The sequence below is a fragment of the Arachis ipaensis genome, chromosome B01 (genome assembly GCF_000816755.2).
Source record: "Arachis ipaensis cultivar K30076 chromosome B01, Araip1.1, whole genome shotgun sequence".
In the NCBI taxonomy this organism is placed as follows: domain Eukaryota; kingdom Viridiplantae; phylum Streptophyta; class Magnoliopsida; order Fabales; family Fabaceae; genus Arachis; species Arachis ipaensis.
In genome coordinates this window covers 130,401,590-130,416,283 of record NC_029785.2, presented here as the reverse complement: position 1 = coordinate 130,416,283, position 14,694 = coordinate 130,401,590, and the positions used below count along the sequence as shown (strand labels likewise).

The following is a 14,694-nucleotide window of genomic DNA, read 5'->3' as shown; positions in this document are numbered from 1 at the left end:
CTTGGATCTTGGATCCTTTTTATTACCCTTGCCTTTTGGTTTTAAGGGCTATTGGCTTTTTGCTCTTGCCTTTTGGTTTAAAGAGCTTTTGGCTTTTTCTGCTTGCTTTCTCTTTTTCTTTCTCTTTTTTTTTCGCCATTTTTTCTTTTCTTTTTTTTCGCAAGCTTTTGTATTCACTGCTTTTTCTTGCTTCAAGAATCAATTTTATGATTTTTCAGATTATCAAATAACATTTCTCCTTTTTCATCATTCTTCAAGAGCCAACATATTTAACATTCATAAACAACAATATCAAAAGACATATGCACTGTTCAAGCATTCATTCAGAAAATAAAAAGTATTGTCACCACATCAAAATAATTAAACTAATTTCAAGGATGAATTCGAAATTCATGTACTTCTTGTTCTTTTGTAATTAAAATATTTTTCATTTAAGAGAGGTGATGGATTGATAGGACATTCATAGCCTTAAGACATGGACACTTAAACACTAATGATCATGTAATGAAGACACAAACATAGACAAAACATAAAGCATAGTAAACGAAAAATAGAAAAATAATAACAAGGAGATTAAGGAACGGGTCCACCTTAGTGAGGGTGGCGTCTTCCTCTTCTTGAAGAACCAATGGTGCTCTTGAGCTCCTCTATGTCTCTTCCTTGTCTTTGTTGTTCCTCCCTCATAGCTCTTTGATCTTCTCTAATCTCATGGAGGATGATGGAGTGCTCTTGGTGCTCCATCCTTAGTTGTCCCATGTTAGAACTTAATTCTCACAGGGAAGTGTTGATTTGCTCCCAATAGTTTTGTGGAGGGAAGTGCATCCCTTGAGGCATCTCATGGATTTCATGGTGAGGAATTTTCTCATGCTCTTGTTGAGATCCATGATCTCTTGTTTGCTCCATCCTCTTCTTAGTGATGGGCCTGTCCTCTTCAATGAGGATGTCTCCCTCTATGTCAATTCCAGCCGAATTGCAGAGGTGATAAATGAGGTGAGGAAAGGCTAACCTTGCCAAAGTAGAGGACTTGTCAGCCACCTTGTAGAGTTCTTGAGGTATAATCTCAAATCATGATACTGTGGATCATGATGACCTGGTCTATAGTAACTTCAGACCGGTTGCTAGTAGGAATAATTGAGCGTTGAATAAACTCCAACCATCCTCTAGCTACAGGCTTAAGGTCCGGTCTTCTCAATTGAATCGGCTTGCCTCTTGAGTCAACTTTCCATTGAGCTCCTTCTACACATATGTCCATAAGGACTTGGTCCAACCTTTGACCAAAGTTGACCCTTCTAGTGTAGGGGCGTGCATTTTCTTGCATCATTGGCAAGTTGAACGCCAGCCTTACATTTTTCGGACTGAAATCTAAGTATTTCTCCCGAACCATGGTAAGCCAATGCTTTGGATTTGGGTTCACACTTTGATCATGGTTCCTAGTGATCCATGCATTTACATAGAACTCTTGAACCATTAAGATCCCGACTTGTTGAATGGGGTTGGTGAGAACTTCCCAACCTCTTCTTTGGATCTCAAGTCGGATCTCCAGATACTCATTCTTTTTTAGCTTGAAAGGAACCTCAGGGATCACTTTCTTCTTGGCCACAACTTCATAGAAGTGGTCTTGATGGACCTTTGAGATGAATCTCTCCATCTCCCATGGCTCAGAGGTGGAAGCAATTGCCTTCCCTTTCCTATTTCTAGAGGTTTCTCCGGCCTTAGGTGCCATAAATGGTTATGAAAAAACAAAATTTACCACACCAAACTTAAAAGGTTTGCTCGTCCTCGAGCAAAAGAAGAAAGAAAGTAGTAGAAGAAGAAGAAAATGGAGGAGATGGAGGGAGGTGAGTAGTTCGGCCATGTGTGGGTGGGTTTGGGAGGGAAAAGAGTTTGAATTTTAGAGGTAGGTGGGGTTTTTGGGGAAGAGATGATGAATGTGAGTAGTGAAGAGGTGATGGGGAAAAGTGATTGAGGTGATTGGTAAAAGGTATTTGTGTAAGAGAGTTATGAAAAGGTGTGAAGAGGAGAGAAGAAGGTAGGTGGAGATCTTGTGGGGTCCACAGATCCAGTGGGGTCAAGGACTTAACATTCTTGCTCCAATTAGGCGTGTAAAACGCCCTTAGCATGCATTTCTGGCGTTAAACGCCAGCTTGCTGCTTGTTTCTGGCGTTTAACGCCAACTCCATGCTCTGTTCTGGTGTTAAACGCAAGAATGGTGCTTGTTTCTGGCGTTTAACGCCAGCTTGATGCTTCTTTCTGGCGTTAAACGCCAGACAGATGCTTGTTTCTGGCGTTTAAACGCCAGAATGCTCCTCCTCCAGGGTGTGCTATTTTTCATTCTGTTTTTGATTTTTTAGTAGTTTTTGTGACTCCACATGATCATCAACCTAATAAAACACGAAATAACAATAAAAATAAAATTAAATAACATTGGGTTGCCTCCCAACAAGCATTTTTTTAATATCAATAGCTTGACAGTGAGCTCTCATGGAGCCTCATAGATGTTCAGAGCATTGTTGGGACCTCCCAACACCAAACTTAGAGTTTGGTTGTGGCCTCCCAACACCAAACTTAGAGTTTGACTGTGGGGGCTTTGGTTGACTCTGCAGTGAGAGAAGCTTTTCATGCTTCCTCTCCATGGTTACAGAAGGAGAACCTTGAGTTTTAAACACAAGGTTGTCCTCATTCAGTTGAAGGACTAACTCTCCTCTGTCCACATCAATCACAGCTTTTGCTGTGGCTAGGAAGGGTCTTCCTAGGATGATGGATTCATCCTCATTCTTCCCAGTGTCTAGGATTATGAAATCAGCAGGGATGTAAAGGCCTTTGACCTTTACTAACACGTCCTATACCAGTCCATAAGCCTATTTTCTTGAGTTATCTGCCATCTCTAATGAGATTCTGGCAGCTTGTACTCAAAGATCCCAAGTTTCTCCATTACAGAGAGTGGCATTAAGTTTATTCCTGACCCCAGGTCACACAGAGCCTTCTCAAAGGTCATGGTGCCTATGTTATAGGGAATTAGGAATTTACCATGATCCTGTTTCTTTTGAGGTAATTTCTGCCTATCCAATGCATTTAGTTCATTGGTGAGCAAGGGAGGTTCATCTTCCCAAGTCTCATTACCAAATAATTTGGCATTCAGCTTCATGATTGCACCAAGGTACTTAGTAACGTCTTTATCTTCTTCAGAGGAAGAATACTCATCAGAGCTCATGAAGGGCAGAAGGAGGTTCAATGGAATCTCTATGGTCTCTAGTTGAGCCTCAGATTCCTTTGGTTCCTCAAAGAAAAACTCCTTATTGGTCACTGAACGTCCCAGGAGGTCTTCCTCACTAGGATTCACGTCCTCCTCCTCCCTTGTAGGTTCGGCCATGATGGTCAAATCAATGGCCTTGCACTCTCTCTTTGGATTTTCTTCTGTATTGCTTGGGAGAGTACTAGGAGGAGTTTCAGTGACCCTTTTACTCAGCTGGCCCACTTATGCCTCCAAATTTCTAATAGAGGACCTTGTTTTATTCATGAAACTTAGAGTGGCCTTAGATAGATCAGAGACTATATTTGCTAAGCTAGATGGATTCTGCTCAGAATTCTCTGTCTGTTGCTGAGTGGATGATGAAAAAGGCTTGCTATTGCTAAACCTATTTCTTCCACCATTATTAAAGCCTTGTTGAGGCTATTGTTGATCCTTCCATGAGAAATTTGGATGATTTCTCCATGAGAGATTATAGGTGTTTCCATAGGATTCACCCATGTAATTCACCTCTGCTATTGCAGGGTTCTCAGGATCATAAGCTTCTTCTTCAGAAGATGCCTCTATAGTACTGTTGGATGATTCCTTCAATCCATTCAGACTCTGAAAGATCATATTGACTTGCTGAGTCAATATTTTATTCTGAGCCAATATGGCAATCAGAGCATCAATTTCAAGAACTCCCTTCCTCAGAGGCGTCCCATTACTCACAGGATTCCTTTCAGAAGTGTACATGAACTAGTTATTTGCAACCATGTCAATGAGTTCCTGAGCTTCTGCAGGCGATTTCTTTAGGTGAATGGATCCACCTACAGAATGGTACAATGACATCTTAGATAATTCAGACAGACCATCATAGAATATATCCAGGATGGTCCATTCTGAAAGCATGTCAGAAGGACACTTTTTGGTCAGTTGCGTGTATCTCTCCCAAGCTTCATAGAGGGATTCACCTTCTTTCTGTCTGAAGGTTTGAACATCCACTCTAAGCTTACTAAGCTTTTGAGGAGGAAAGAACTTGGCTAAGAAAGTCGTGACCAGCTTATCCCAAGAGTTCAGGCTATCTTTAGGTTGAGAATCCAACCATATTTTAGCTCTGTCTCTTACAGCAAACGGGAAAAGCATAAGCCTATAGACCTCGGGATCAACCCCATTGGTCTTAACAGTATCACAGATCTGCAAGAATTCAGTTAAGAACGGAAAAGGATATTCTGATGGAAGTCCATGAAACTTGCAGTTCTGTTGCATCAGAGAAACTAATTGAGGCTTTAGCTCAAAATTATTTGCTCCAATGGCAGGGATTGAGATGCTTCTTCCATGAAAGTTGGAGTTTGGTGCAGTAAAGTCACCAAGCATCTTCTTTGCATTGTTATTATTTTCGGCCATGTCTCCTTCTTTTTCGAAAATTTCTGTCAGATTTTCTCCAGAGAGTTGTGCTTTAGCTTCTCTAAGCTTTCTCTTCAGAGTCCTTTCAGGTTCAGGATCAGCTTCAACAAGAATGTTCTTATCCTTGTTCCTGCTCATGATTAGAAAAGATTTTGAAATTGATTTTGAAAAGATGTGATTGAAACTTATTTTGAAAAAGATTTGAAAAAGAAATTTAAAAAGATTTGATTTTTGAAATCAAAGTTGATTACTTGACTAATAAGAAACTAAAAAGATATGATTTAAAATTTAAAGATTGAACCTTTCTTACTAGGCAAGTAATAAACTTAAAATTTTTGAATCAATCACATTAATTGTTAGCATTAATTTTGAAAATTTTGAAATAATGAAAGAAAAAATGAAAAAGATTTTATTTTTGAAAAAGATTTGAAAAAGATAGAATTTTTAAGTTGAAAATTTGATTTGACTCATAAGAAACAACTAAATTTTAAAAAGTTTTAAAAAAGTCAACTCAAATTTTCGAAAATTTATGAGTGAAATAAAAGAAAGATATTTTTTATTTTTGAATTTTTAATGAAGAAAGAGAAAAACATCAAAAAGACTCAATGCATGAAAATTTTGGATCAAAACAAATGATGCATGCAAGAACACTATGAATGTCAAGATGAACACCAAGAACACTTTGAAGATCATGATGAACATCAAGAACTTATTTTTGAAAAATTTTCAGGAAAAGAAAAAATGCAAGACACCAAACTTAGAAATTTTTAATTTTTAGACACTATGAATGCAAGAATGCATATGAAAAACAAGAAAAGATGCAAAACATGAAAATGCAAAGATCAAACAAGGAAATTCATCAAGAACAACTTGAAGATCATGAAGAACACATGATGAATTTTCGAAAATTAAAGGGAAGTTAAAACACATGCAATTGACACTAAACTTAAAAATTGACACAAGACTCAAACAAGAAACATCAAATTTTTTTGTTTTTATGATTTTATTAAAATTTTTGTAATTTTTCGAAAATTAATTGGAAAAAGAAAAATAAGGATTTCAAAATTTTTAATAAGAATTCCAGGAATCATGCAATGTTAGTCTAAAACTCTGGTCCAGGAATTAGACATGGCTTACTAGCCAGCCAAGCTTTTAGTGAAAGCTCCGGTCCAAAACACTAGACATGGCCAATAGCCAGCCAAGCTTTAGCAGATCATTACATACAAAAGCTAAATTGCTGAGAAAGACAAAGAAGCTCTTCTCTAATGATAGTTGAAACCTCGGTCCAAAGGACTAGACATGGCTTCACAGCTAGCCAGGATTCAACATATCTCATGAAACTCTAGAATTCATTCTTAAAAATTTTGAAGAACATAGAATAATTTATTTTTGAAAAGTTTTTTTTCGAAAATAAGAATAATAAAAATAAAAAGATTAAAATTAAAATAAAATTACCTAATCTGAGCAACAAGATGAACCGTCAGTTGTCCAAACTCGAACAATCCCCGGCAACGGCGCCAAAAACTTGGTGCGCAGAAATCGTGATCGTTCATTCCCCGGCAACGGCGTCAAAAACTTGGTGCACAGAAATCGTGATCGTTCATTCCTTGGTAACGGCGCTGAAAACTTAATACGCACGTTCATGATCTTAGTTCTTCTTCACGATCTCGCACAACTAACCAGCAAGTGCACTGGGTCGTCCAAGTAACAAACCTTATGTGAGTAAGGGTCGATCCCATGGAGATTGTCAGTTTGAAGCAAGCTATGGTCACCTTGTAAATCTCAGTCAGGCAGATTCAAATGGTTATAGAGTTTTAATAATTAAAAGATAAATAAAACGTAAAATAGGATAGAGATACTTATGTAATTCATTGGTGAGAATTTCAAATAAGCGTATGGAAATGCTTTATTCCTTCTGAATCTCTGCTTTCCTACTGCCTTCATCCAATCATTCATACTCCTTTCTATGGTAAGCTTATGTTGGGCATCACCGTTGTCAATGGCTACATCCCGTCCTCTCAGTGAAAATGGTCCAAAATGCGCTGTCACCGCACAGCTAATCATCTATCGGTTCTCGATCATACTGGAATAGGATTCAGTAATCCTTTTGCATCTGTCACTATGCCCAGCACTCGCCAGTTTGAAGCTCGTCACAGCCATCCCTTCCCAGATCCTACTCGGAATACCACAGACAAGGTTTAGACTTTCCGGATCTCAAGAATGGCCGCCAATAATACTAGCCTATACCACGAAGACTCTGATCTCATAGAATGGAAGGCTCGGTTGTCAGGCGAGGCAACCATGCGTCATGAACCAGAAGGCTAAGAGATACGCACTCAAGCTATTGCAAGTAGAACGGAAGTGGTTGTCAGGCACGCGTTCATAGGTGAGAATGATGATGAGTGTCACGGATCATCATATTCGTCAGGTTGAAGAACGAGTGTATATCTTAGAGAAGAAATAGGCTTGAGTTGAATAGAGAAACAATAGTACTTTGCATTAATTCATGAGGAACAGCAGAGCTCCACACCTTAATATATGGTGTTTAGAAACTCTACAATTGAAAATACATAAGAATAAGGTCCAGGCATGGCCAAATGGCCAGCCCCCAAGTCTAAGGAAAAATGTTCCAAAGATGATCCCTAGATCATCCAAAGATCATAGTAAAAAGTCCTATTTATACTAAACTAGTTACTAGGGTTTACAGAATTAAGTAAATGATGCAGAAATCCACTTCCGGGGCCCACTTGGTGTGTGCTTGGGCGGAGCATTGAAGCTTTCACGTGTAGAGGTCTTTCTTGGAGTTAAACACCTATTTGTAACCTGTTTCTGGCATTTAACTCTGCTTTGCAACCTGTTTCTAGCATTTAACTCCAGAATAGAGCAGAGAACTGGCGTTAAACACCAGTTTGTATCGTCTAAACTCGGGCAAAGTATGGACTATTATATATTGCTAGAAAGCCCTGGATGTCTACTTTCCAATGCAATTGAGATCGCGTCATTTGGACTATTGTAGATCCAGAAATTCTACTTTGAGTGCAGGGAGGTCAGAATCCAACAGCATCTGCAGTCCTTCTTCAACCTCTGAATCTGATTTTTGCTCAAGTCCCTCAATTTCAGCCAGAAAATACATAAAATCACAGAAAAATACACAAACTCATAGTAAAGTCCAGAAATGTGATTTTTATTTAAAAACTAATGAAAATATACTAAAAACTAACTAAATTATACTAAAAATTATGTAAAAACAATGCCAAAAAGCGTATAAATTATCCGCTCATCAGCTAGTTCCTCTCCTACCTTATCAACCTCGCATTCACCAAGGTATATATATCTACTCGGATAATAACTAAAAAAGATTAGTTAATTTAACATATCTGACTAAACTATTTAACATAAGATACAGACTCCTGGAACGTGGCGTTGGATGCTTGAGGTGGCCGGACTTCTGGCGGTGGTTCAGTTCGTTTTAATGCTGACCCTTCCTGAGTCACCGAGGTGGTTGTACAACCAAGGGAAAGAAAATGAGTCAAGGAAAATCCTGGAAAAGATTTATAGAGCAGACGAGATTGAAGGGGAGATAAAAGCGATGAGAGAAGCTGTAGAACAAGAGAAGCAAGAGGAAGGGTTGATTGGTCGAACTCTTGGAGAGAAAATGAAGGCTTCTTTTAGCAACATTGTTGTTCAAAGAGGATTGTATGCAGGCGTGACTGCTCAAGTCGCTCAACAATTCGTTGGCATCAACACCGTCATGTATTACAGCCCAACCATTGTTCAGTTTGCCGGCATTGCATCAAAATCTACCGCACTTGCACTCTCCCTCGTCACATCTGGTCTCAACGCCGTTGGATCTATCCTCAGCATGCTTTGCATCGATAAATATGGAAGGAGAAAGCTCATGCTCCTATCCCTTATTGCAATCATCGTTTGCCTCCTCACTCTAATCGGAGTTTTCTATCAAGCAGCTACCACCGCTCCTCCAATTGACAACGTTGACACCCTCAGCTTCGGTGCTAACGCTACATGCCAGGCTTATCTTGATGCCCCTAATGTCTCTTCATGGAACTGCATGAAATGTTTGAAAGCTGAATATGCCTTCTGTGCCAGCACTGGGGGCAATGTAAGTTCATCACTTCCATCTCTTTCAACTAATATATATCTATGTATTAGTCTAATCTAATCTAACATAATCAATGAACATGATGCAGCATCTCCGGGAGCATGCCTGGCGGAAGCAAAGGAAATCAAAGCGGTGTGCGGTGAGCAAAAGCACGTGTGGTTTTCTGATGGATGCCCAAGCAAAATTGGAGTGCTTGCAGTTATAGTGTTGGGACTATATATCCTAGCCTACTCTCCTGGAATGGGATCAGTGCCTTGGGTTTTGAACTCAGAGATTTACCATTGAGATTCAGGGGAATTTGTGGAGGCATAGCAGCAGTTTCAAACTGGTGTGCTAATCTCATAGTGAGTTTGACATTCTTGTCACTCATCCATGCACTTGGGGCTGCAGGAACATTCCTCCTCTTTGTTGGGTTTTTCACAATTGAGCTCGTTGCCATCTATCTATTGGTACCAGAGACCAAAGGGCTTCAGTTTGAAGAGGTTGAGAAGTTGCTTCAGAAAGGTTTCAACCCTTGCGATTGCACCAATTCAAAGACAGACGAAGAAAAAGCAAGTACTAGTAAATAAATAATATGATATGATGAAGCTGAAGTTGGTTATCTTTTCATATAGATCGAGAATTGGACGATTTTCTCTTTGAGGAATAGAAATTAAAGGAGGAGACAAATATAATTGTTGTTTCAGTGCGTCCGATCTCTTTTTCAAAATCCATGCTGACAGAGCCATAAAGAATTTCTCCATGTGTGTCAGATTTGTATCCAACACATTAAATTAGAAAAGATGCATTTTGTATGAATACTTTTATGAAAGAGGAGTGTTAAGGGCCAGCAACTTTTGTGATTTGTAGCCATCAAATAGCCATCAATAATAAATTTAATGGTGTGAGATTAGTGTGAGATTTTATCCAATGACTCACTTTTCTTTGCTGGTTACATGCTGGCCAGAATTTAATAAAGTTGCTAGTCCCTAGACTTTTCCTTTATGAAAAAGTCTAAAGAGCCAGCAGTTTTATTAAAATCTGACCAACAACAAAAAATGAATAATTCTACACTATTAGATGTAATTTTACACCATTAAAAATATTAATAATAGCTAATTGATTACTACAAATAAAAAAACTTGTTGGTAAAAAATCACAGAACATCATCTTTAAATAATTAATTTTATTTTACAATAAGTCAGTGACGAATTATACTATAACAACCCGACTTTTTGAAAATTAAATAATAAGTGATTTACAATTTATTATATTTATTGATAATTTTATTTAAAGACAATCATTTTTCCTAAAAGTAATTAAATTAAATTTTAAAGTGGCTGAAAGCCCTTATATATAGATAGATAGTAAAGAAAGAAAGAAAGCAAGCCAAATATGGGTTATACGCATGAAAGAAAGAAAGCCCTTATATATATATGCGCTAAACACCAGGCTTGGCGTTTAGCGCTGTTGGGGCAGAGAAGGATTGTGGGTTTACTGTCTTCCTGGCACTAAACTTCCAGCTCAGCATTTAGCGCCACTAGCGTGTGGCTCTGGCACAATTTACGAAGAATCTGGCACTAAATGCCAGGTCGTGTGTTTGGCGCCAACTTCACAGAGGGCTTGCACACGTTACAAGGCGTTTGGCGCTAGCTTTGCAGCATCAATTTTTTTTCCTTTTTCTTTTGCACGAACTCTGCCAAACTCGCCTAGATTTTTTTGAAATAAATAAAACCACAATGCGCCTCAAAGTAGCATCCAAATAGGCTTCAAAAGCTAGCATCTAAATAAAACTCAATAATTCATATCTAAAATAATAAAAAAATATAGAAAAGATGCTCACGCATCAACGACAATCGGAGAAGAGAGAGCAATGGTGAGGAGAGAGGAGCAACAACGAGCGAGCGGCGAGCGGAGAGGAGCGGGCGGCGAATAGAGAGGAGCGAGTGGAGGTGACAAGCGATGAGCAGCAACGACGAGCAATCAGCTAGAGAGCGGTGAGTGATTGGTGAGCAGCGGTGAGAAAGAGAGTGAGAGTGGTTAAACGAGAGAGGGAGAGGAAGAGTGTGTGTCTTGTGTTTTTCTGAAACTGAAACCCCAATTTTGGATGTGAGAGTATTTATATCATTGAGTTTAATTTTTATGTCGGTCGCTAAATTAGTCACTAATGACAAATTTAATACCTGATTTTAGCGACTAACTACTTTATGACCTTATATTTTCGTTAGTCGCTGAATCGGTCGCTAATTTTTTTATCATTAGCCACTAACTTAGAGACTAACAATTTTTTAGTTTATTTTTTATGTTGTTTGCGAAAATCAGTCGCTAATGTTAAAATTAGCATTTTAGCGACCAACTGTTTTATCACCTTATATTTTTGTTGGTCGCTGAATCAATATTCCTCAAAACTGATAGCACAGTACATCTTGTCGATGGCTTTGGCATTTAACTCCACATTCTTTTTGTCTTTATCATTCCATTCAGTTTCTTCTTTAGGAGTCATCAGTCCTTCAGCACTTGTCTTGGTAGGTACTTGAGGATCATTCACAATAATTTTCCATATACTGTAATCAGTGGATTGAACAAAGATCCGCATTCTTTCCTTCCAGTAGGTGTAGTTCTTCCCATTGAAGAAAGGAAGCATGTTGTTTGATTGACCCTCAGTAAGAGTGTAGGCCACATAGTTTGCACCCAAGTTATTAGCCATTGGACCTTTACTCCAAGCTGTGAAGCTTGATCATTGAGTACTAAGCTCTGATACCAATTGAAGGTTCTTGATGGCCTAGAGAAGGGGGGTTGAATCTATGGCATTCTTTTAATCTTGATTAATAAATCTTCAAACCAGAAAATGAAACTTTGCTTCTATTTAGACTGCAAGATTAATTATGCAGGAGACAATTTTATTTTGTCTCATAACTCGTGAAACACAGAATTAGAATAGGGAAGAAGAAGATGACACAGTTATGTATCCTGGTTCAGCTGCTTTGTGCAATGCAAACTACATCCAGTCTCCACCACAACAATGGTAGAATTTTCACTATCTTTTCAAGTATTACATACACAAATTTTTCTAGGATTCAGCCCAATCCTATTTGGGACAAACCCAGTTTTTACCCAAGCTAGATTTGACTAGGTTTACTCCCTAGATTTTCAGCCACTAAGTGCTCACCAAACTTAGTAACGAATACCTCTCAGGTACATATACAAAACAAAAATATAATCAAAAGATACATGACATAAATCTTGGTTTTTCTCTCCAAATACCTCTCTTTGCCTTTTCTCTAAATAGCTTTTTCTCAATGTCTCACTTTTATGCCTTTTACCACTGAATACAAACAAAGAAAGATACAACAAACATCCAGAATTTTCAATAATAAACCATGAAGGAGATGATGTTGAATAACTCAAACCCTATAAGCTTAACCAAGATTTTGAACTCTCAAATGTAGCTATTCATCTTGACATAATGATCCCTTTTATGTAAGTACAATGCTTTCAAGACTTCAAACTTTGATTTGTGAGGTTTCTCTCTTCTTTGATTTTGGGTTCTCTCTCCTTGAGAAAAAATGAAGATGATTTTTCTTTTTGTATTGAGTTCTGTTTTCCCACCTAGGGCTTCTTTACAAAGTCAGCTTCTTGAATCTTGAGCTAGATAAGGTTCCTTTCTTTTTCTTCCATCAGACCAAAAAATCAGGAATTTAGAATCAGAGTTAGGCAAAGCAGCTTCATTGTTAACAAGTCCTTAATGGGTTTGATAAATCAAAACCATTAACCTTGTGCTTTGACCCTAAGTTTCAATATTAGTCGTTAATTCAAGGTAAAGTAAAGTAGCCACCACTTTTTTCATATTACTCGAAATAGTTGTGCAGAGGGAAGGAGAAATCAGAAAGTAATTGACTTGCATGTTAATAGAAACAATTTACCTTTTCTCTTATGATTATACCTAATTTGTGCATGTTAATTTTGATTTGACATAGCTTCCTTGATTTGCTTTTTTTTCTTCTGATGTGGTGCTTGATGAAAAAGTAAAACACTTTTTTCTTCTTTGATGCTTAGTCAAAAAGTGAAACCTTATTTCTCCTTTGTGGTTTACCCGAAGTAACACAGCACCACTAGCAGGAAGATGTTCTTCCTTTCAAGAATGGCAATGGGCTGAACTAGAGGCTTGGTCCAAGTAGCTATGGCTCAGATACTTGGTTTCCTCTGTTTGAGCTGTTCAATCATATTTGGGCTTGCAACACTAAACCATCAAAACACTTTTGGGCTTTCAACCCAACTAAAATCATGTTTGTCATTACCAAAAATGTTATTATTATTTACTAGACTCAAAAATCTGTTTCAGGTGTTATATCTTCACCTTCACCTTTACCTTCTAAGACAATGCCACAATCTTGACACACCCTAGCAGCTAAGAAATTTAGGCGACGGAGAAAATGCCCCTTTCAAATGCTCATATAGGAGCAGAGAAAATCAAAATAACTAAATGAGTGATAAGAGCACCTTGACTTTAGGAATTGATTACAAGAGCGAGATATATAAATAGAAAGTAAGTAGCATGAATGGGCTAGGCATATTTTGGGGATCATAATAAGAGAGTTTAAGTTCAAACTTGAAAAAATGTTCAAAAGAATAAGTGGTATAGGCTCACTCAAGAATACACTGAGCTACAAATTAAAAAGTTTAAAGCATCTCCTGAATTCACTACAAGAAAACTACGATTTTGCTACACTTTTAAAGCATGACGAAAAGTTGAAAAAACATAGTGATAGCTTTTTGCTACGTTTTTTGAGCTACCAGCACGCTTTTGAAAGGGTCATATCTGCAAGTGTGTCGATTATTCTATCGCGATGCATTTCTCGATCTATTGGCACACTTTTTTGCCACGCTTTTATCTATTGTCATATTTTTAAGCGTGGCTGTATGTATAATCCTATAGCCACGCTTTTAAAATGTGCCGAAAAGTGGACATACAACCACGGTTTTGAAGCGTAGCAAAAAAAAGTGTGACGACAGACCATTTTTCTCATAATGATTTAATAATAGCTAGTGGTCAATACTAAACCAAATCTTTCCCATTTAAACCAACACCAGCCAAAGGTTTTGGTGGGGGATTAGTATTCTTTTTTTTCTTCCTTTGTAAATAAATGGGAGGCAAAAAGATCTCTCTTAAACGATTTGAACCGAAAATAATACTATAATGAAGAGAAAAATTTTGATGAAAAAAAAATTTATTATTTAACTGAAAAAATTCACAAAAAAATATCATGTGCAATGCATATTTTTAGTCTAAATTTAATAAAAAATTTCTTGGTTCATCTAATGTTATTTTTCACCAAAAAACCTCTCAAAGGAGAGAAGGCTTTTTGAAATCTTTATGCTATATAAAATTTTTACGCTAAAAAAAATTCTATCTAATTTTTCAAACCATAGCGTAAATGATCATGCCTATTCTTGTAATATAATATATTTTTATATTTGTTCCTGTACTTAAAAATTTGGATATATATATATATATGATCAACAATTTAGTCAGAAAATTGAGTTATTAGATGATTAATTTAAATAATGAGACATTATGATTAAATTGTTTGTGCTTAATCTAACTAAAATATAAAATATGTGCATGCTTCAACAAAGATAATGCATAGATATAAATAATTAATAATTAATAATTTAATACACTAAAAAAATTGAGATGATAAAGATGCTCTAACCAGAATTTCTTTCTTTTTTTTTTATCTACCATTCTTAACTATTAATAAAAGAAGCGAAGAAAAATAATTTTAATTAATTATATTTTACAATTCTAATTGCAGTAATAATAAACGAGTATTTAGCAATAAATAAATCAACTGAATTTTGCACCGACTCAAATATGGTAAAGATGAAAAAAATTAATTGGATATCTTTTTCATATTTAAAAGTAAATTTTTATATTTATATTAATATTTTAAAATATAGA

The 14,694-nt window shown here is 37.0% G+C and overlaps 1 pseudogene; it reads left to right on the top strand.

The window, feature by feature from the left end:
* The window catches only part of LOC107620049, a 24,435-nt pseudogene that overhangs the window by 4,945 nt on the left and 4,796 nt on the right, over window positions 1-14,694 (top strand).